This window comes from Rhincodon typus, chromosome 18 (assembly GCF_021869965.1).
Source record: "Rhincodon typus isolate 14 chromosome 18, sRhiTyp1.1, whole genome shotgun sequence".
Taxonomy (NCBI): Eukaryota; Metazoa; Chordata; class Chondrichthyes; order Orectolobiformes; family Rhincodontidae; genus Rhincodon; species Rhincodon typus.
In genome coordinates this window covers 31,892,297-31,913,461 of record NC_063349.1, presented here as the reverse complement: position 1 = coordinate 31,913,461, position 21,165 = coordinate 31,892,297, and the positions used below count along the sequence as shown (strand labels likewise).

Genomic DNA, 21,165 nt, shown 5'->3' with positions numbered 1-21,165 from the left:
CCTCATGCAAAATGGGATTAGCACACAGAATGCAAGTTAGAATACAAGGTAGAGTACAACGGGCAAATCGCTTAAGCCACTAAAAACATCAGGGGTTATTTTTCTAGCCAAAATTATATGTGTGCAGAACAGGAGTCAAAATAATTTTTTAGGGCCCTTTTTGAGAAGCAAAACTACCTCGCTGAATTTTGTCAAGGGCTATATTTTTGTTTTGGGGTCTACATTTTTAGCTTTTGCATACTACTTTCTGATTGAGGTTGGGATGGGGAATGAGTGTTAATTTCAGAAAGAGAGACAATGATAATGAAGAACCAACTGCTGACAATGTCAGCATAGAGTATAAATATATTAACAATACTTTACCAAATGGGATTCCATCTGTTGACTCAACTCACAGTAGGCACATTACAGAGTTTGGAGAAGACATTACAATGCTTGGAAATTGTGTCAGCAGATTGGGTGCACTTTAATGGAACAATAAGAATCCACATGGATCTTAAGGGTAGGTTTATTCCAATGAACTTCACAAGTGTGTAAAATAGTTCCATATTACCACTAATGCTGAACTTGTTTTCAACTTTGCGCTAAGGTTAAGGCTACCTGCCATCCAAAAAGCCTCTGTTCACCATGCAAATACAATCCCCAATTTACAGGTTTAAGCAAAAAAATGCCTCCCCATCCATAGGGCCTCAGGGAGATTTAAATAGGACTTTGCCGGCTGTTGCCCTTGAACAGATTCTCTGTTAACACAGCTACCTGAGCCTTGGTCCCTGCCTCATTCCAGGGTTTCCAACTGCCTTCTCCTTCCTCTTCATCTGTTTTTCTGCTTCTATTCTACCCTCATCTTCCCTATCTTGGAGGATATTGAAAGGGTTGGACGTCATTGAGGAAAGACTTCTCCATGACCTCCGATCATCAGTTTCCTCTTCCTCCTCTGCTTGATCTGCTTCTACTTCAGTTGTTCCAGCATCACAGGCAAACTCTGTATACTGCCAACATTTATAGCTGTTCCTCCTATTATAGATCCTGTCACTGGTGAAGCAGTAAGAACAGAAGGGGTGGGAAATTACGAGTGGAGGAGTTGGAGCAGTGACTACAAGAAAGACAGAATCTGTGACTGGAGGAAAAGATACTCAGAGATTCTCGATCTCTCTTGTACTCGCTGCTCCTCCAACCAAACTGTGAACTACTTTCCCACTCACACTGTGACACTGCCCCTGCCCCGAACCTGAAATTGTTCAGTTTACCGTGTGAGCTAATGTGTGTGTAAGTAACTTTGCTTGAGTATTTCATCCTCATCTTGTGAGATTGAATTTAAATTTTCACCCTGTCCCCACAAATTTTTAACTCTGGTGCAGGGAGTTAAATCTCCTGAAACTGACATTAGGTCAGGATGAAAATATCTTTCCACTCCCTTTTGGAATGTTGCAGGGAGGTATTTGGTAGACGTGCCTTTCCTGGTCAGTGCATTGAGTACAGCAGTTGGGAGGTCATGTTGCAGCATGCTGGAAAGCCTGGCAACTCATGTTGTGATTCCTTCAGTTAGAAAACTTTCTTTCAACAGATACAGTGCATCAACCTGCCTTCCCTCACTGACTGGTTGGTCAAACTGTGAATCTGACAAACAGTCTTACCCAAGTCCATCAACTAAACCCTGTTTCTGACCCGGAAATGATCTCACCATTCCAGCAAAAACTAAATGCATAAGATTCTTCCCAATAAATCAAGACAAATGTCAATTCACTATCATTAATTTCCACTAGCCCGCAAAATAAAGATATCCCTGGACTCCATTTGAAAATTGATCATTGTACCTACAGGGAACTTCCTGAAATCAGTCCTAAATTTAACTTTAACTCTGTTGAAACTTCAGCCTCTTATTCTAGTCTCTCATTTTTTTCAAGTAATGATCTGAATTAAGCTTTCAATATTGTTTACTTCCTTATTTAACTCATGGATCATAGTTCAGGCACATTAAGTCAATTTTCCGGAAAGATTCACACATCAGACATTGGGATGAATTAGGACCCTGAGCTTGAACATGCCAGCAGCTGGAGCAGTATAGATATTACTCGAAAGGCAGCCTCCTAATTAGCAGCCTCCGATTGTGATGATGGTGCTGACTCGTCACAGGTCAATCAGAGCTTAGGAAATTGAGAGGGCACTGAACATGTAGATGCCTTTGGAGAAGCGAGTTTAAAATAAAATTTAGAGGGGGTTAGCCGGTGCTTCCCTCTGATTGGATAAAAACACCTCTAGATGGATGTTGGAATCTTGAGGGTGCCTTTCCTGTCTGTGGCAACCCTCTTCATGCCTCTGGCTCTGATGGCAACTCCCTTTTTGGGAAGGAAGCCATCTCCATGGAACTGGCAGATGCTCTGCAGGCAGGTTATTCAAATTGACCCAGGTAGAGCCTTAAATATGTTCATTGGTTGTACACCTCATTTTTGTGGGCGGCCATTCTGGGATCTTGCCTCCCACTGGATGAGTTACCTGTTCTGGTGTAGCTCCCTGCTGTTTTCCTAGCCTCCCTGATCTACCAACCCACTGAGATTGGAAGATTTTACCCTTTCATGCCAGTCTCGAAAGTGAGGGCTTCTGCAGATTTTCCTCAAACCAAAGTGGTCACACTGGTTCCATTTTTTGGCTCATTTCTGAAGCATCTCCAGTGTGAACATTTCCCTTGTACCTACAAATGCTCTGAATCGGACACCGTACTCAAAAGTGTGTTCTATCATTGTGATCAAACTATGCAGCAATCTTCTACAATTCACTTCCGTTGTTTACAATTCAGCATTCTATAGTTTAGACAACTTCTGTTTGCTTGAGACATCGATCTTTGGACTCTCTCAATTGTACCTTTCACTGTTTTGACACAAGTCATAAATTTTTCACATTGCCAATTATTGAGCTCTATATGTAATCCCTGTCTGTATTATATTTCACTAACTTTGTTCTATCTAGTTACATGTTTTGTCCTGCTCATTTCGCAAGTTGAGAAGATTAAATCTAAAGTTACTTCAACAATCCATTACATTTTGGTGTTTGACCAATTATTGAGGGGTAGATAATATATTCCAAATATGCATTTTATCTGGTTGAGAATGTTTTTGACGACAGCCAATATTACTGGAACCTCTCCCCACAATGACTCATATGATCAGAAATTTACTTACAAAATCATGACCAGTGTAAACTTGTCCAGGTAGAATCAACCATTGCCAGTTAACACCAACTCTTATTCTACATCTCCTGCAGCTACAATATTATTCACTCATCGCTTGCTACTTACTTTTGATTAGAATGCCAAAAATGTAATTAGATGGACTGCACCTATCAATTTGAAAGACTCCTTGTTTTCAAAAACTCTGCACATCCTTTTAATGATCAGAGATTTCCTTAGCCAGATACACACAATAATAACTGTAACAAAGCCCTTTTATTTAGCCACAGTTAAACGTTATTTGTAAAACAGAATGCCAGTTCATTTCTATGAGCAAATAGTACATTAAAATGTTGGAAACAGGTTTTTTTCAATGAGCGACATGACTGTTGCCAGAAATGATAGTTCACTTTGATTCAGGAATCAGTGATTAATTTAGCTGCATTTGAAATATGGCATTAATTTGCTAAAATATCAATAAGCATAAAGTGCAACTATGATGCAAAGTGATGACTTCCTGCTGAAAACTGAATTCCAGAATATTTCTTTAATGTTCATTCACAGTTTCCAAATGGCTTTTTCAAGTGTTATGTAGAAGCCCAATTGTCATCTGTGCGACTGGGCTAGGGCTGGGGCTAGCATTAGGGTTAGGGTTTGTGTTTAATTTGATCTACTAAAAATGAAAACCTCAAACTTTGCCCCTTAAGTCTCCTAGGGTTCATTGGAATATAGTAAATACCGTGACATTTTTTGACATTTTATTTTCGATATTTTTGATGGTGGACTAAAACTGAAAAGAAGACTGTTTAAAACTAAAGATTGTATAAGGAATTGTTGCATTTTTAAAAACGAATCACAGAAATTCATTCTGTATTGTTTATACTGCTCCTTTTTCAAGCAGTGAGGAAAGCTACTTGTTGATGGCCAAGTACCAAGGTGTGTATGCAGGCTCTGATTTGGCTGGCAACAAGCAGCTGATTGGTTTGTGCAATTGTGACTAGTCATGGATATCAGAGAACAACTTGCGAGTGTGAACAATACAGGGAGAAGCCTCTGAACCTCTGAAAGGGCAGGTTGTGTGTCCACCACTCTACAGTGAAAATATCTGAAACCAGTTATATTCTCCCACGTAAATAAAAACTAAAAGAACTGCAGATGCTGTAAATCAGAAACAAGAACAGAAATTGGTGGAAAAGCTCAGTATGTCTGGCAGCATCTGAGAAGAGAAAGCAGAGTTAACATTTCAAGTGCAGTGACCCTTCCTCAGCCATTTGAAGACAACGAATGAATACAAAAGAAATATTCTGGAATTCAGTTTTCAGCCATCATTTTGCATTGTTGTTGCACTTTATGCTTATTGATAATTTTACAAATTAATGCCATATTTCAAATGCAGCTAAATTAATCGCTGATTCCTGTATCAAAGTGAACTATCATTTCTGGCACCAGTCATGGTCTGAGGAAGTGTCACTGGACCCAAAACATTAACTCTGATTTCTCTTTACAGATGCTGCCAGGCCTGCTGAGCTTTTCCAGTAATTTCTGTTTTGGAGTGTGTGTGTGTGTGTGTGTGTGTGTGTGTGTAGCTAAGAGACTTTGCAGTTAGTGTACCAATCACCCTGCGCCTAATGCGCATAAGTGAAGGAAGCTAGAGAAGGGATTGGAGAACAGAAAGTCCTAGCAAGTCAAAAGGATCATCTGAGTGAATTCTGTGGACTAGTGCTTTTGAACTGTTGTTCCTAGTTTTACTTTCCTTTGCCTATAAAACCAATTTTTTTTTTACTTAGCTGTGTCTGTCTGCCTGTATGTGTACCAGGGTTTAAAAAGGGGTTAGAGTTTTATTTAGTGGAGTCATATGTTGATAATTCATAGCTGTTTACTTGATATCATGAATAAGTAAATTGTAATCAACACTTGTTCTTGTTAATTACAGGAAACTGGTCAGGGCTTTATGCTAACATGATTCCGACAGGCAAGTAAATCGGGGGCTTTGCTTGCTGTACTTAGATCATTAACCTTTGTGGAGGTCATGGGGGTTTTGGGGCTTGAGCATCAATGCACTTTCTCAAGTGGGTCATAACAATATATTATAAACTTCAGAACCAAAGCAAGAAACACAAACACACTTCATCTGAAACAAACAAATCTAAACCATGTCAACAGATCACTTACTGGATTTCTGATAAAATACATATTGACACTACCTGTGAACTAGATGTCATCACTTGTTGACTTTATCAATCATGTCATGAATTTCCTGGCAGGATGCACAGTTGAAGAACAACTTGCACTTAATATAGTGCTTTTAACGTAGCAAAATTTCCACCTTTCTTTAAAATGCTCGTTATAATCAACCTCTTCAACAAACCTTTTGATCAGTTCTCCTGCACCCTTTTATAGCTCAGTACCAATTTTTGTTTGAGAATGATGTAGTAAAGTTCCTTAGGATTTTTTAACCAGTTTACAGATGTTATGTAAATGCAAGTAGTTGTTTCTACTGTTGTTAACGCCAATATTTCTGTTACTCCAGAATGAATGATGTCAATGTTTTCCTAACTGACCTCACAATTCTCCTTCCATAAACTTCAACTCATTCAAATCTAACCCACATCAAGTCCTTCTCATCCATCACTTGTTCGTTCACTGATTTACTTTAGCTCCTGGTCCAATAATATCTCAACTTTAAAATTCTCATCCTTCCATGGATCTTAACTCTCCTAGTCTTTCTAATCTTTCCAAGCCCTTCAACACTTCAAAAATTTGCAAAGTTCCTCCAACTTTGATATCTTGCGCACCTTTCTTCCCTTTACAGCACTATTGGCAGCCGTGCATGCCTTACACCATTTGGGCCCTGAAGCCTGTAATTGCTGCCTTAAACATTTTTTTTTCCCCACTGCTTCAGAGTGCTACTTAAAACCTAGCCTTTTGATGAAACTTTTAGCCACACTCCCTTCACATCAGTGTCAATTTTTGACTAACCAAGTTCCAGTGAAGCAACTTGAGATGATTCCCTTTGTTAAAAGTGCTATACAAGTACAGGTTATTTGCTATTGTTAAATATTAATAACAGGGATACACACATACAGAAAATGTCATAATACAATATTTTTATTAAGTATAAATCAGATGCCAGTCAATACTAAGTCCAATTAGTCTTTGAATTATGATATAAATAAAGCAAAATCATGTCAAAAGGATAGTAGAGAATCTCATAATTAATTTCAGACTGCCATATTTATCAGAAATCAGTTTGACAAAGCAAGGTGCTTTCTGAAAGTGACAGCTAGAATACATTTTAAATAAGTAACTTCAATACTGTTTACTTGAAGCAAAGGAAGATAATCTCCAACATTCCCATTAAGTACACGCTACTTTTACTTGGTAATTAAATCTTATTCTTGACACGTAGTTTGAATATTAAGTATATATATTATATATACATATATATAAATGTTTTGTATCATTTGGTTTCACTGCTATAGGAAAGATGTTGTTAAAATTGAAAGGGTTCAGAAAAAGATTTACAAGGATGTTACCAGAATTGGAGGATCAGGATCAGGATTGGAGCTACAGGGAGAGGCTGAATAGGCTGGGGCTATTTTCTCTCACACATCGGAGACTGAGGGATGACTTCACAGAGGTTTATGAAATCATGAGGGGCATGCAGTGGGTGAATAGCCAAGTTCTTTTTCCCAGCATAGGGGAGTCCAAAATTAGAGGGCATAGGATTAAGGTGAGAGCAGAAAGATTTAAAAGCAACCTGAATGGCAATGTTTTCACATAAAGGGTGGTGCTGGTGTAGAATGAGCTGCCAGAAGAGGTGGTGGAGGCTGGTATAACTACAACATTTAAAAGGCATCTGGATGGGTACATGAATAGGACGGGTTTAGAGGAATATGGGTCAAATACTGGCAAATAGGACTAGACTAATTTAGGAAATCTGGTTGGCGCGGACGAACTGGACCGAAGAGTCTGTAACAGATAGAAAGAGATGATATCTATTCACAGGGACATGAGGCTCTCCAAACAAACTCCAACATGTTACCAGGATTGCTGAAACCTTACCCCGGGGAATAGCAGTGACTCCACAGGGACACAAACTCGGTGCTTTTGTTTTAGATTGATGATATTCATCCCACCTCTCATGTCACTCTGTCAATCTCCTTGCTGTTGTCTGTCAGCCAGTCAGCACTTCTGCTCACTCTAAGGTTGTGCCCTCTGAAACATGGCCCTCAAGCATAGCATCATTTGAGGTCATTTCATAAGACTATTGTGGGTAAATGAAGTAAGACCATCTTTCGTCTCTGTCACACTGGAAGTCAGCAGCCATTCCCCAGCCATGCTGTAGCTACTGTATACTGATTGGTTGAGTAAATGTGTAAAATAAACCGGCAAATGAACTATAATGTGAGAAAATGCAAAGTTGTTCATTTTGGAAGGGAGAACAAAAGAACAGAATATTATTTAAATGGAGAAAAGCTGTAGAAAGCTGTGATAAAAAGGGGCATGGGGGTACTTGTAAATGAAACACAGAAAGCCAGCACACAGGTGCAACCAGGTACTCAGGAAGGCTAATAGAATGTAAACCCTTATTTCAAGGGGGTGGAGCATAAGAGTAGGGAAGTCTGACTGTAATTGTACAAGGTGTTGGTGAGACCATATCTAGAGTACTGTGAGCAATTTTGGTCCCCTTATTTATGGAAGGAGTTTCAGGGAAGGTTCACGAGAATGATTCCTGGTGTGGGGTAATGGTCTTATGAGCAAAGTCTAAACACGTTGGGACTCTACTCACTGGAGTTTAGAAAAATAAGAAGTGATCTCATTGAAAAATACAGAATTCTTTAGAGGCTTGACAGGGTAAATGCCGAGAGGATGTTTCCCCCTATGGGAAGAGTCTAATGTCAGAATAAATGGGCTCCAATTTAAGACTGAGATGAGGGGGTATTACTTCTGTCAAAGGGTCGAAAGTCTCTGGAACCCCCTGCCACAGAGACCTGTGAGGGCAGAGTACTTGTGTATATTTAAGGCTGAGATAGGTAGATTCTTGATCAGTCAGGGAGTCACGAGTTAAGGGGAAAATGCAGGAAAGTGGATATGAGGAATGTTGGATCAGCCACAATCCTATTGAATGGCAGAGCAGGCTTGAAGGGCCAAATCCTTTTTCTTACAATGTTTTCATAGAATCCCTACAGTGCGGAGGCAGCCATTCGTCCCTTCAAGTCCACACCAACTCAGTGAGGAGCATCCCACCCAGATCCACCCCGTTCTCAAATCCGGTAACTCTGCATTTTCCATGGCTAACCTACCTAGTCTGTGCGTTCACAGACACTACGGGCAATTTAGAATGGCCAATCCACCTAACCTGCACATCTTTGGACCATGGCAGGTACTAGAGCACTCAGAGGAAACTCCACACAGACATGGGGAGAATGTTCAAACTCCACACAGACAGTCACTCGAGGGTGGAATTGAACCCCAGTCCCTGGCTCTGTGAGTCAGCAGTGCTAACCAGAGACACTACGCTGTACTTATGGATGGAGGTTCGGGACAAAGATGAAGCAAGAGCACAATAGAAAACTATTAGGAAGAGTAATTAGCTGGTATGTATATGCACTATGGCATGGTTTGACTAATCAGTTTGGTTCAAAATGTCTGTTATGTCTCCCATCAAGCCAACAGCTTGTATCGATGGCTAAATATCATCTGGGTGAGAACAACTAATTCAGTAAAGTCAAGGCATCAAATCAGCACATTCTGGTGTGTTTGGCTGGCTAACCTCCAGGTCTTTGCTGAATCTAGTCATGCATATGGTTACCATTACTAAGTAGTCTCGCTAACTGAATGTCTTATTTGTTTGCACTGTGGTCAAATGATTGCTATGACACTCAGTACCAGGGAAGGTCAGGTGTGGAACAAAAACAGAAATTGCTGGAAAATCTCAGCTGTCTGGTAGCATCTGTGGAAAGAAATTAGAAGTAACATTTCAGGTCCAGTGACCCTTCTTCAGAACTTTGAGAACAATTTCTATTTTTGTTTCAGATTTCCATCATTCGCAATTCTTTTGTTTTTTTTGTCTTCTGCTGTGAAGTGCGGGGGCACCTTCAGAGTGATCCAGTTTGATAAGTGTTTAACCACCCTAGTAATTGCTCTATCACAGCATGGCTTGTTGTCTGAGTCATGTTCTGAAGAAGGGTCACTGGACCTGAAATGTTAACTCTGCGTTCTCTCAGAAGCTGCCAGACCAGCTGATTTTCTCCAGAAGTTTCTGTTTTTGTCTCAGATCTTCAGCTTCTGCAATTCTTTGTTTTACTTTAATGTCTGAGTCATGCCATAGCCTGAGGACTACAAATTACTGCACCCATGTCTGGAAAAATTTAACTTATGCAGAATCTTTAAAGTTAGGGCAAGGTCCTACAGCACATGGCACACCACTCCCTGTAGTCTGCAGCAACCTTGACCAACTCTCTAAAAGAGGCATTAGCTGAAAATTTATTTGATGATTACTCTGAGTCATGGTGGTACAGCAGGGTGTAGGTTCTTTCTATTGCTGAGCATATGCTCAACTGTGTAAGGCTGAAGGTCAGCAACAGCCTGGAGTGCTCAGCTCTGAGCATTGATATGGCAATATGATCTGCCCACTCTGCGTATTTCCACAGGACATTCTCTGCACGTGAGCCGATGCCCTCAGCAAAATGGCGACATGCACACTTTGGATGCTATTTGTGCCTATGTGCCAAATGAAAGCCACTTTGGAAGTAAAACATATTTCCGATCCAGGTAAACTGAGTAGTACATAGCTGAAGTTTGCAGCCAGACTCCTCTTCACACACACAATTCCAGTTTGGGCTGCACAACAAACCAGACACAAATGAAAGAATGGCCAAGATGAACTTGTCATCAGTCTTTGACATAGTTGTCCACAAAATTCTACTCCAATGTCTCTCCAATATCATTCAGATGGGTGTGTTTGCACTTGCCCGGTTTCATTTGTATCTATGCTGTTGTAACCAGAGAATAATCCAAAATGACTTCTCTTCTTACTTTTGCAACATTACCTCCGGTGTTTCCCAAGGATTCATTCTTGAACCCCTCCTATCTCTCAGGAGCATGCTGCCTGTCAGTGACATCACAATGATAATGTGTTTCTAGATATACATTGACAATATCTAGCCATACCACTCCATAACCTCTCCTCCTTTATAAACACTTGATTGCTTATCTGACAGCCAGTACCCGACGAAGAGAAATTTCAACCAGTTAAATATTTGGAAATAAATGCCATTGCTTTTTATCTTGCTCAAACTCTATTCCTTTGCTGATGACTCCGTACATCTCGTTGTGAACTGTCTGAAGCTGAAGCAGATTGTTTCCCAACTTGGTATTACATTTTGGTTCCAAAACGTACTTCCCCTACCATACATCTGCACCATCTTTAAAAATGTAAATTTTCACTTTCATAACACTGCCCAATTTTGTCTCTGTCTCAAATCATCTGCTGAGGAAACTTTAATCAATGTCTTAGTTACCTCTAGACTTGACTATTGCAAGACATTCTTGGCTAGCCTCCCATCTTCCACACTCCATCAGCTTAAGCTGATCAATAATCCTTTTGCCCATGAGCTCACTGATCTCTACTCAGTCCACATTAAGCAATGCATCAATTTTAAATTTCCAAGACTTGCTTAGCCTACTGTGGCCACATTGGTTCCCTTGTAAGAGCAGCACAGCAAGTCACACCCCCTGATTTCTCTTCACAGTTCTGAATTCTTTTTTACCCTTCAGTTAATCATAATTTCTCTTTTGAAAATTTTGAATCTGCTATCATCACACTGTGAGGGAGTGAATTCCAGATCCTAAACAATGGTTGCTTAAAAATAAAGGTTTCATGTTGGCCCCTGGTTCTTTTGCCAATCATGTTAGATTAATGTGCACATGCACACTCCCCATTTTAATCATTCTACCACTGTTAGGCTGTTTCTTTAGCTGCACAGGCACCAAGATCTGTAACTCTCTCCTTGGGCCTGTGTTCAACAGTAACATTCCCACCTTTGTAGTTGGAAGATCATGAACTGGAGTCCATTCCACATTGTGCTAGACAGCTGAAACAGAAGTTCTCTATTCTAACTACTGACTGACATACTGTAAAATTCTCACGCCACTTGGAAACAGAGTGTCTCCCTTGCTGGCCTGTCATCTTAATCCTGATGAGCATGTGTCCCAAGTTCAGAACTCCAGCCTTTGAATACTGAATTGGTATTAACTAGGATGCTCACATACAATGAGAATGCAATTGTGTCCTCACCCTATGTATTCAGTTCATTGTCCTGGTAAGGAGCCATGAGGCAGATCAAAAACCTTCCCACACAAAATAGACTTAGTGACAAATGTAATACAAAGGCTGATCTGCTGGATATAAAACCAGGGAAGAAAGCGGTTCCTTGTGCACGTAAGGAAGAAGAATCCAGGAGCATAGAATGCGAATTTTGTTTGTCTGTAACTTTACACTTTTTTTTCCAATTAAAAACAGTGGAAAGATTTTACAAGTTAACTGCCAATCTAACTTCATTCCTCCTATTAATCTAACCATCTATTTAGCAACTATAGCCATACTGGTTGGTTTAATATGGTGGGATAATTGCATTGGCTCTCACAACCTATACATTGATAATTGGGGACATCTATCATTAGATATGAATATGCCTCTGTATATGAATGCAGAATTTAGAGCCAGAGGTCTATTCTCTATTTGCTGAGACTGTTAGGAGCAACAACTGAATCCTGCAGCCTCTATCTCTGGCAGTAATGCTACTATCAAGTCATGATGTGGAGATGCTGGTGTTGCAATGTTATGGACAAAGTCAGAAGTCAGATACACCAGATTATAGTCCAACAGGTTTATTTGAAATTGCAAGCTTTCAGAGCACTGCCCCTTGCAATGCTCGGAAGCTTGTGATTTCAAATAAACCTGCTGGACTATAACCTGGTGTCGTCTGACTCCCATCAAGCCAACAGCTTGTATCGATGGCTAAATATCATCTGGGTGAGAACAACTAATTCAGTAAAGTCAAGGCATCAAATCAGCACATTCTGGTGTGTTTGGCTGGCTAATCTCCAGGTCTTTGCTGAATCTAGTCATGCATATGGTTACCATTACTAAGTAGTCTCGCTAACTGAATAATGAACAACCAGATCTGTGCTGCCAGTGAGCAAAAGGACCACACTACTCTAAATGCATCACACCATTGAGTCAGTGAATCTGTTGTTATCTTCCCATTGAAGACTGATTTATTTTTGGTTAATCAGTGGTGGAAAACCACTGCCTAAAAGAATGTTCATACTAAGCCACTGCAAAATTCACACAAGTAGAGAGGTTTGGTTTCGTTCTGAGGAAGGGTCACCGAACCCGAAACGTTAACTCTGTTTTTTCCTCCACAGATACTGCCAGACTTGCTGAGCTTTTCCAGCAACTTTGTTTTTGTTCCTGAGAGGTTTGCTTTACTTGATATGGAATGCCCATTTCGTTGGTACAGTGACTCACTTCACTCACCTCAGTTCAGAAATGCAAGCCCAGTTGTCTAGAGCCAAGGTCTCGAGGCTACTGCTGTAATTCGATCAGATGAGCCCTACACATAAAGGTATGGTTTACTGCTTAAATGCTTTTGTGCGCAGTGAAACTGATAAATTAATCCCCGAGTGCTCCGCATTACTGTGATCCTGATAATTGTTTCTGAGTGCTACGTGTGAGATGCGCTGGGAATGTCAGTTCCCCCCACACATGGCTGATAATACTACTCGGAACTAACATAATATTTAAAGATTAATTAAAACCATTAATCCCAAACACATCAAGTAAAATGATTTTTCTTCTGCGGGATTATCCTGTATAAATAAGGAAATAAAGTTAATCGGGGGATCCTTTTGACCTGCCTCAAATCTCCACGGTACAAAAGTTTTTTTTAACACTTTCCTTATTCCCCACATAATACACATAGGAAGATGAATCATTCTGGATCATGGTGTGCACATGATCTCATTCCACCGCAACCGATTCTTCTGTTGTAACAGTTGGTGCAAAATAAGATAACATCTGCAGGACGTTTAAAATTTACTTGTATCCGTGCATCTAAAAATCAAACAAACACACGCTGGCAAGGATTCAGTTTGTTATAAATTACAAATTGGTCGATACTAAGCAAGAAGGCGCAAAATGGATATTGAATTAAAGCCGGACATACCTGACTGTGCACCAAAGCAAATTCAGGATCAACTTGCAACTGTCCTTCTCAGAGCCTTAGGCAAGCGCTTCACGAAATCATTCCACTGCAGGCTCCACATTCCACTCCTCTTCAACGCATTTCATTCAATAAATCCTGCTCTTTCAAAAAGCGTTAAATGCTGCAGCCTGCCCGCTCTGTTCCGTTCCGAGGTGACCACCCGCTGATTTTGTTGAATTCTCAGCGCTCCAGTCCGGGCGAGCAGCTCAGAGCCGGCCCCTGCTGTTCAGGTGACCCAGCCCCCCTCTCCGCTCGCTAGCGCGGATGACAAAACAAAATCGAAAAGTCCTTTGTGAAAGCAAAGTGGGAATGTCAGGCGGATAGTTTCAGGGTGAGTAACCTGTTTCTAACTCCTGACGCAGCCGCTGATAAACTCCGGGCGGTTTCAACTCCGCCTCCATGAGTGTGAATTACAACAAGGTGTACGGCTCTGCACCATGTCCTCCCCAGATTACACACACACTCTCTCAGATCACACACCGACTCTTAATGGGCTGAGCATCCGAATGTCGGGTGAACCAAATTGTATCACCAGATCAGAGGTCTGCCGCCAGATTTCATCGGATCAGATCCACCATGTACAGGATTACCGTACAATATCTTCGTGTGCAGGATTAGATATGCTGTATCCAGCCTAATGTTTCACAATTAGATTCAATGGTCTACATGTGGCTCAGTGGTTAGCACTGCCGTCTCACAGTGCCAGTCAGTGTGGATTTCATTCCAGCCTTGGGTGACTGTATGAAATTTGCATGTTCATCTTGTGCAGTTTAGGTGGATTGCCCAAGGTAAATTTGAGGTTACACGCGTGGGTAGGTTTGGGTGGGATGTTCCTGGAGGGTGGGTGCAGATTCAGTGGGCCGAATGGCCTCTATGTGTGCTGTAGGGCTTCTATGATTCTAACCTGACTCCTGAATCAAATTCCCACAATACAATCTGATCATCAGGTCTGTGGTATACAGCCTGACCTTAATGAGGCTACGTTCAGCTTGATATCTCTTGGAAAGAACACCATAGCACATGTTCTCCATTACTATTGCAGACATGATAGAACCTCTGTCAGCAATGCCTAGGCCCAGAACCGTGCTGCATAGTGTATTAATCTGGCAGTTTATGAACATTCAATATACTTCAAATGACCTGGAGAAAGCAGAAAGTCATTTTGAGGGGGTTAACATTGAGCGAGTATAAAAATCTGCTAAAGAGATCACCTGCACAAGGTGAAACCATGCAGTTGGGTGGGATTTAGCAGATGTGCCATTCTACAATTGTTACTCTGTGTGATAATAGATGAAAGTGCTGACCATGCAACTGGTTTCAGTTACCGGGTTAGTACACTTGTAGAATGGCAAGCTGCCTGATGCAGCAAATGACATTTGGGAATGAGATGATGGCAAACAACTGAGGCAGTACTGATTTTCATAACCACCCACAATGCCCAATATACCTCCTTTTGTGTAACATCATAGGATTTTCCCTGTTGCACAGCAACCTGGAAAAGGAATTCCCCCTCATCACTTTCAGGTTGGTGTGTTTGAGTTTGCAAGGTTTGTTGGTGGCAAAATAGTACGCACAGACTAACTGGTTATGCTGCTCTAGTCTTCTGACATGGCTTTTGATTTTCTTTGTACTTGTAAAATTCTCTGATAAGACCACAATATCAATTCCCATTTCTCATCAATAAATTACTACTCTTCAGAAAAATATCTTAAGGAACTCCTTCTTGACGAGATAATAATGTGGCTGGTTCTCAAATAAATTTAAAAAGGCACGGACCTATATGGGATCTTTCCATAAGTGTAAGAAATTGAGAGCTGCTACCGAATAACATAATCTCTGTGCTATTTCAATATTTTGATTAGGTTTTTGCACATATGCCTGATCAAACAACTTCAGTGGTAAGTTAGGCATGCAGTTTTATGCAGAGGATAAACCAAGCAGGGAGCAGGTTTGCACATCCTATATCCACAGAACCAGTTCAAATGAGTGGAATTACTATGCTTATTTGTCATGTCGTATTTTGGTAATTAATTTTGATGTAAAACTATCATTGTGACCCAGACATTTTGCTGTGAGTCACTTCATCATTTCAGGCTGCTGAATTTATGCAAATAAAAAATCACTAACTTATGAAAAATCTTGATGACATTGCATTAGGAACAAATATCTCAAATGGAATTCTACTATCCAGACTGACAAACAGCATAATAAGAACAGCAATATATTCGTATTAGAACTTCAGCTATTCCAAATAAGCCACACAATCATTCAAGGCATTGTGGTGTATGCTAATAGCTAGCCCTCTCAAAACAAAAGTCATGTTTCAAGCAGAATAGTTGCAGTTAGTTAGCATTTATCAGCTAATGGCTACCCTGAACGTCCCAGTGTGCTCTGTAATGTGTACGGTAATTGGATTGATTATGATATTTGGCCATTTAACCTACCCACATTCCTCTATTCCAACATAAAATAAATGGTGAAATTGTCATTGTTGCTATATTTGTACACAATATTGTGATCAGTCACTGGCAAAATCCATTAGCGGCTGCAATACATATGAAATCCCATTGCAATATATGCTGTGTACTAATTATCCACTAGTTATTAGAATATACCTCTGTCTTACCTAATTTATGAGTTACCTCACTGGGAGTTGGCACATCAAAATATTATTGCATATTAAAATATTTCCACATGAAAACCACCAAGTAAAACCGTTAGCAATGAAAGTGTCTGGGTGGGATGCTCTTTGGAGGGTCGGCATGCACTTGATGGGCTGAATAGCCTGCTTCCACACTGTAAGGATTCTATGATTCTATGATTCATACAAAAGGAATAGTAGGAACTATAGTTGAATTACCTCTGTAGTCCTAATTGTGGTATCAGTCTCTGAACATGTTCAAGCCACATAACAGTTGGGTTGAATTGTTTTGAAAATATTTCTTTATTTCTACTCTTCTTTTTCCCAAACCACAGTACTTATATTCAGTATTTACAAGCAGCATCCTCCCATTGCCAAATTTTTCCAGTGATTACCTGCTCAAACGAGATGGATTTTCCAATGCAAGGGGTAAGTTATTGTTCAGGCAACACACTACCAGCTTTCCGTTCTTCCCTGCTATATTGAGATTTTTCTCCCCATAAGTGATGGTGAATGTTAAATATATCTTACCAACTAGGTATATTCCAGGGACATTAAGTGTCATGAAATGCACAGTTTAATGTACTTTCTCTCTTATTTACATTGAATACAAGGAAAGCTAATGCATTCTTAGATGTAGTAAGAAATGCCAATGCTGGAGTCAGAGATAACACAGTGTGGAGCTGCAGGAGCACAGCAGGCCAGGCAGCACTCCTCCTCTGATGCATTCTTGTTGATCAGTGAAATTGTGATTAGTAAATGCAGAGCAATTTAAATATAAAAGACCACTTAGTGCAGCTAAAAGGGGTAGATTGCTTTCCAGGGCCAAACAAATAAAACTCAACCTTCTGTTGACCTAGGATTTTCCCATCTCTTCAGTGATGTGACATGCAGCCCTTGCTGGAAATCACCTTGTTTCAGTTGCCCCTGCAGGTGTCCTCTGCACCGCTCAATCCATCTTCTTCACCTGTTGACCAAAATGTTGAATGCCGGATTTGTGGCATTCAAAGTCTCCAGGAGTGATACTAACCTGACCTGCAAAGGGAGAAACTGAGTTAAGAGACAGTTAACTTTATGCAGTCACTCACTGCAGTCCACATAGATCTCATAGGATGTGGGTGTTGCTGGCTAGCCAACATTTATTTCCTGTCTGGATTCCCATCCAGCAGTTAAAGATGAGTTGAAAGATCCAGATTTCATGGTGTAAAATTTGGAGTAGGGATGAATGGGAATTGTTTTAGCAGCAACAATGACCTAGTCCCCCCACTTGCCCAAATCTTATTCTAGATTCAAATTGCTGCTGTCCATGCAGGATTCCAAATACATCTGCCAACTTTCCAATACTTGTTAGCATTGGGCCTAATGCTTTCCGGTATGGTAATTAGGTACCTGCAATTCTTGTACATCTTCTGTTTAAGGCATTCATCCATCACATTTTCATCAGAGCAGTGAAATTTTTTTTACCACTGAATGGAAAACTATTTGGTACTTAAGTAATAGAAAGGGAACTGAAGCTGTGATTATGTTGCTTTGGACATCAGTTTGTATCAACAGAGGAACTATTGCACACATTTTTAAATAATCCTTAAAATCAATCCTCTAATCTTAAACTGCACTAGGGTAAGTAGCAAGATGAATGTGTTAGGGGGCACAAGGGTATAAATATGGCAAAATTCAATTTGCTGCAGTTTCAATTCCCTCAGTGTAATATTAAGCTCAGCCATGCTATTATTGTGGGAAAGCTGTTGGAAAATTTGTTGTTTTCTGCTGTTATACAATTTGTAGAAATTGAAGAGTGGCATTGATAAAGATATGCCTGTATCAGTACTCCAAATGTCACATTAGCTTAATATTTATTGCACTCTATTGGAATAATTTTCACCTTATTGCCTGGGTGATAAGTTGGCAGAGTGGTTCACCTGCTCATTGTATAAACTATCCAGTATTTATCCCATTGAAATCAGAATGGTTCAATGTTCTACTATCTAATCCATTGTGTTGCCACACAGGTAGTGAAGTTGAAAATTCTTTGGTCTCATACTACTATCTTGCAACATAGCAATCACAAGTTTAGAGTCTAGGTTTCTCTCTTTCTCTTTGTGTATTTTAAAATAATTCTCAAATTAAAACAGAAAAAGCTAGTAGTTTATAAGCCTATGTAAAAAAGAGATAACACAGGTTACTGTTTTTTATAGAAACCTTTTATTAGATTCTTGTTCTTATCACCAAACAGCTTTCCCAATACCAGCTCTGTCCTAAAATAGCAATCAGAGTTCCATTTTTATTGGGGTACCTGAATTTCTGCAACAAGAGGAGCCTAATTTGCTTTTAGAAGCTCAATGCTTTAGACACCCAATGGCCAATGCTGAGCCTTGCAAATGGCTAAGGTGATAAAGATACTGATACCATTTTGCAGACTGTTACTATTCTGTTAATGCCAAGTGGAGGCAATGAAAATCAAATCCACTGTACAGTATTTAATCAGGAAGAAGTAGTGGAGTGGAAGGTTTACCTCGTTTCCTAATTCGATTACTTCCTTATCAAAAATTTCCAATACACTATTTATTTGCTGGGGAGTTGGAATTACTTGAAACCATAATGTCGGAGCAACTCTGAATTTAAAGGGAACTGTTTGGGAAATTTTCATCTGCTTACAACTCTGTTCACACTGTTAAACAGGAAAATTTAGGTAAGAAAAATAAATAGATAAACAGCATGAGATCCACCTCTCAATTTTCAAACAAGCCTCAAAATGTTAGGCCAATGTTTCCCCCACCTTAACAAAGCTAAAGAAGCACATATGCAAATTTATTGAAAACTTATCATGAAATTGAACTAAAAATTTTAGGTGTAGCAGGATAAGTTATTTTTCAGGAATCTGTTATCCATTTGGCTTTTTTAATTACAATTCTCACACAGATCTGCTTGGATTCCTGTGTACTTAAACAAATTTTATGACTTTAGACTTTTAAAGTCACATTTTTCTCTAGTGTGAGTTCAGAGTTAGCCATAATTATTTATGCTAATTTTGACCTGTTTACATCCATTTTAAATTTTGGTGTATGCTAAAATGGTTGGAGGAAAATTGGAAGCCAATGGTAAGAAAGAGGGTGTAACAGCGCTTCCAATTCACTATCGAACTGGTTTCTGTTACAGGTGTCAGCTGGTTTTACCCCACAGACTTAACATTCCTCCTGTTAATGTCAATTGTGCGACTTACATTAAAACTCAAATTTAAATCACAACCTAATGTGAGAACCCTGCCTCTTTACATCTGTTACTCTCAGATCACCTCAGGAGACCAGAGGAAATTTTGAAATGTAAAACTCACACAGTGCGTTTTCTGGTTGCAGGACTGTATATGAAGAGAAAAGCAAAGAATCATGAAGCTTGTCCCTCAAGAGTTGACTCAATCCCTCTTTTATTTCCAAGAACAAAAGGAGGTAAAACAACATTTACTCACATACACACATACAGATGCCACTTATATTAGTGTTCAAAGACATTTGACTGATCTCTTAGTCAGTCCCCATTGAGCTGAGATGTCAAACTGACGATTAGCCAGATTAAATAGGCCAATATCTTAGCCGATAAATATCGGGAAATGCTTTGTGGGATAGACTGATGTTAATGTCTTTGCAATTAACAAGTTAATAGTAGGTTAGGAGTACCACTTTTACCGTTGCAGAAAACTGCAGATGGTCCTTGGTTTCTGCACTGATGTGAACAAGGCACACTGGGTCATTTTTAAATGGTATATTTAGACTCCATTGGATGAACTCAGAGCGGACCACTCATGCATTTGCTTTGATTTTGGTGAGGGCATTCAGACTGGCGCCTCCAAAACCCAAGAGACTTGTTAATGTGATGATGTTATGATGTCACCCCACTTGTACACAGAAAAACACTTTGGGTAATTATGCAGCAATGCAACGTACCTCTTGCATTATTACCTATAGGAGGGACATCAGTTCAGGGAATGAAATGAGGAACTCAAAATGTTTATTCCACCTAGATTTGTTCCTGAGATCCAAACTTAGAGATGTTCACTGACACTGTGATCTGAGAATTGCAATTCAAAATCATCAAGCACTGGGGTCTTGAGATGCAATTGATTTGCCATTGACCCAATCCACACATCAAATTTAGCAATGTTAACCCTGTGCATACCATAACAAGAAAGAGTTAAAACAATAACATAATGCGCAGTGGAGAAAAGAATTTTTATCACAGTAAGTATGAAGACTTTATTGCTGTGATATTTTGGCTTCTCATGAGATTCTGCTAAGCTTTTCATTTTTTTTTCCTTTTGTCTTGGACAGTCAAAAAAGAATCATCATCAGGACAATAATTGTGCAGCAAAAGTTGCCAGTTGAAACGTTCTCCCTTCAGCAAAGCACTATTGTCATACTAATTTACAATCACTGCCAGATACCTTTGGGCTAAGGGTGCATTTTCCTCTTGGGATTAGCAGCCAGAAGGTCAAAGTGGCTCAAATCATGCTAACATGTTTGTGAAGTGGAGAGTGGTGTGTGGGGAGGAGTGTAGTATATTTAAAATTAAAAGTTTACTCATCTATTTTCAGTCTACCTTTTGCCAATAGCTATCTGGGTAAAAACCATTGAACCAGGCACCCTTGGATTCCCATGTTCTCTGAGATGGCAAGCTGAGTAAAAGAAATTTAAGGTATGTAGCTGCTTGGAACTACACTGCCACTTCATTAAACTATTACTTTTAGTCCTGTATTTACTGCAGGCACTAGAGGAAATGTATTTCTTTTTAAGGAAATAATTGAATATGATGTCCAGTAGTGGGGTTGAGAATTGGCGACTGAAGAATCCTGAGTGAAGCAAGCTCGATGCCTGCAATTCTCCTCAGGAGCTGATTTTATATAAAGGCTCTTCAACAGCCCATGCGAAACTCACATGGGAAACTTTGGCAAAAAATGTTTTGAACAGTCAAGTTAATTACTTCTGCTACATGACTCTCGTCCATTTACTTCATTAGCTCCTTAAAGAATTATATGTTTTTCACTAGGGATGCTTAGTTAACGGGCCTTTAATTACCAGATTTATGTCCATTCAACA

General features: G+C 39.8%; 1 protein-coding gene and 1 long non-coding RNA gene across 3 annotated transcripts in view; one reads left to right on the top strand and one right to left on the bottom strand.

The window, feature by feature from the left end:
• Positions 1-13,749, bottom strand: part of met (MET proto-oncogene, receptor tyrosine kinase) — a 126,303-nt gene extending 112,554 nt beyond the window's left edge. The window contains exon 1 of one of the 2 annotated variants that reach the window (XM_048607784.1): positions 13,399-13,749. The gene's annotated coding sequence lies outside the window, so the exon portion shown is untranslated. The remainder of the gene's footprint in view (positions 1-13,398) is intronic. The other variant, XM_020511166.2, reaches the window with a different exon arrangement.
• On the top strand, positions 12,693-20,759 carry LOC125485362. The gene is made up of 3 exons (XR_007264113.1): positions 12,693-12,798; positions 19,432-19,521; positions 20,664-20,759. It is a non-coding gene; the product is annotated as an uncharacterized LOC125485362 (long non-coding RNA).
• The last annotated feature ends 406 nt before the right edge of the window (positions 20,760-21,165 follow it).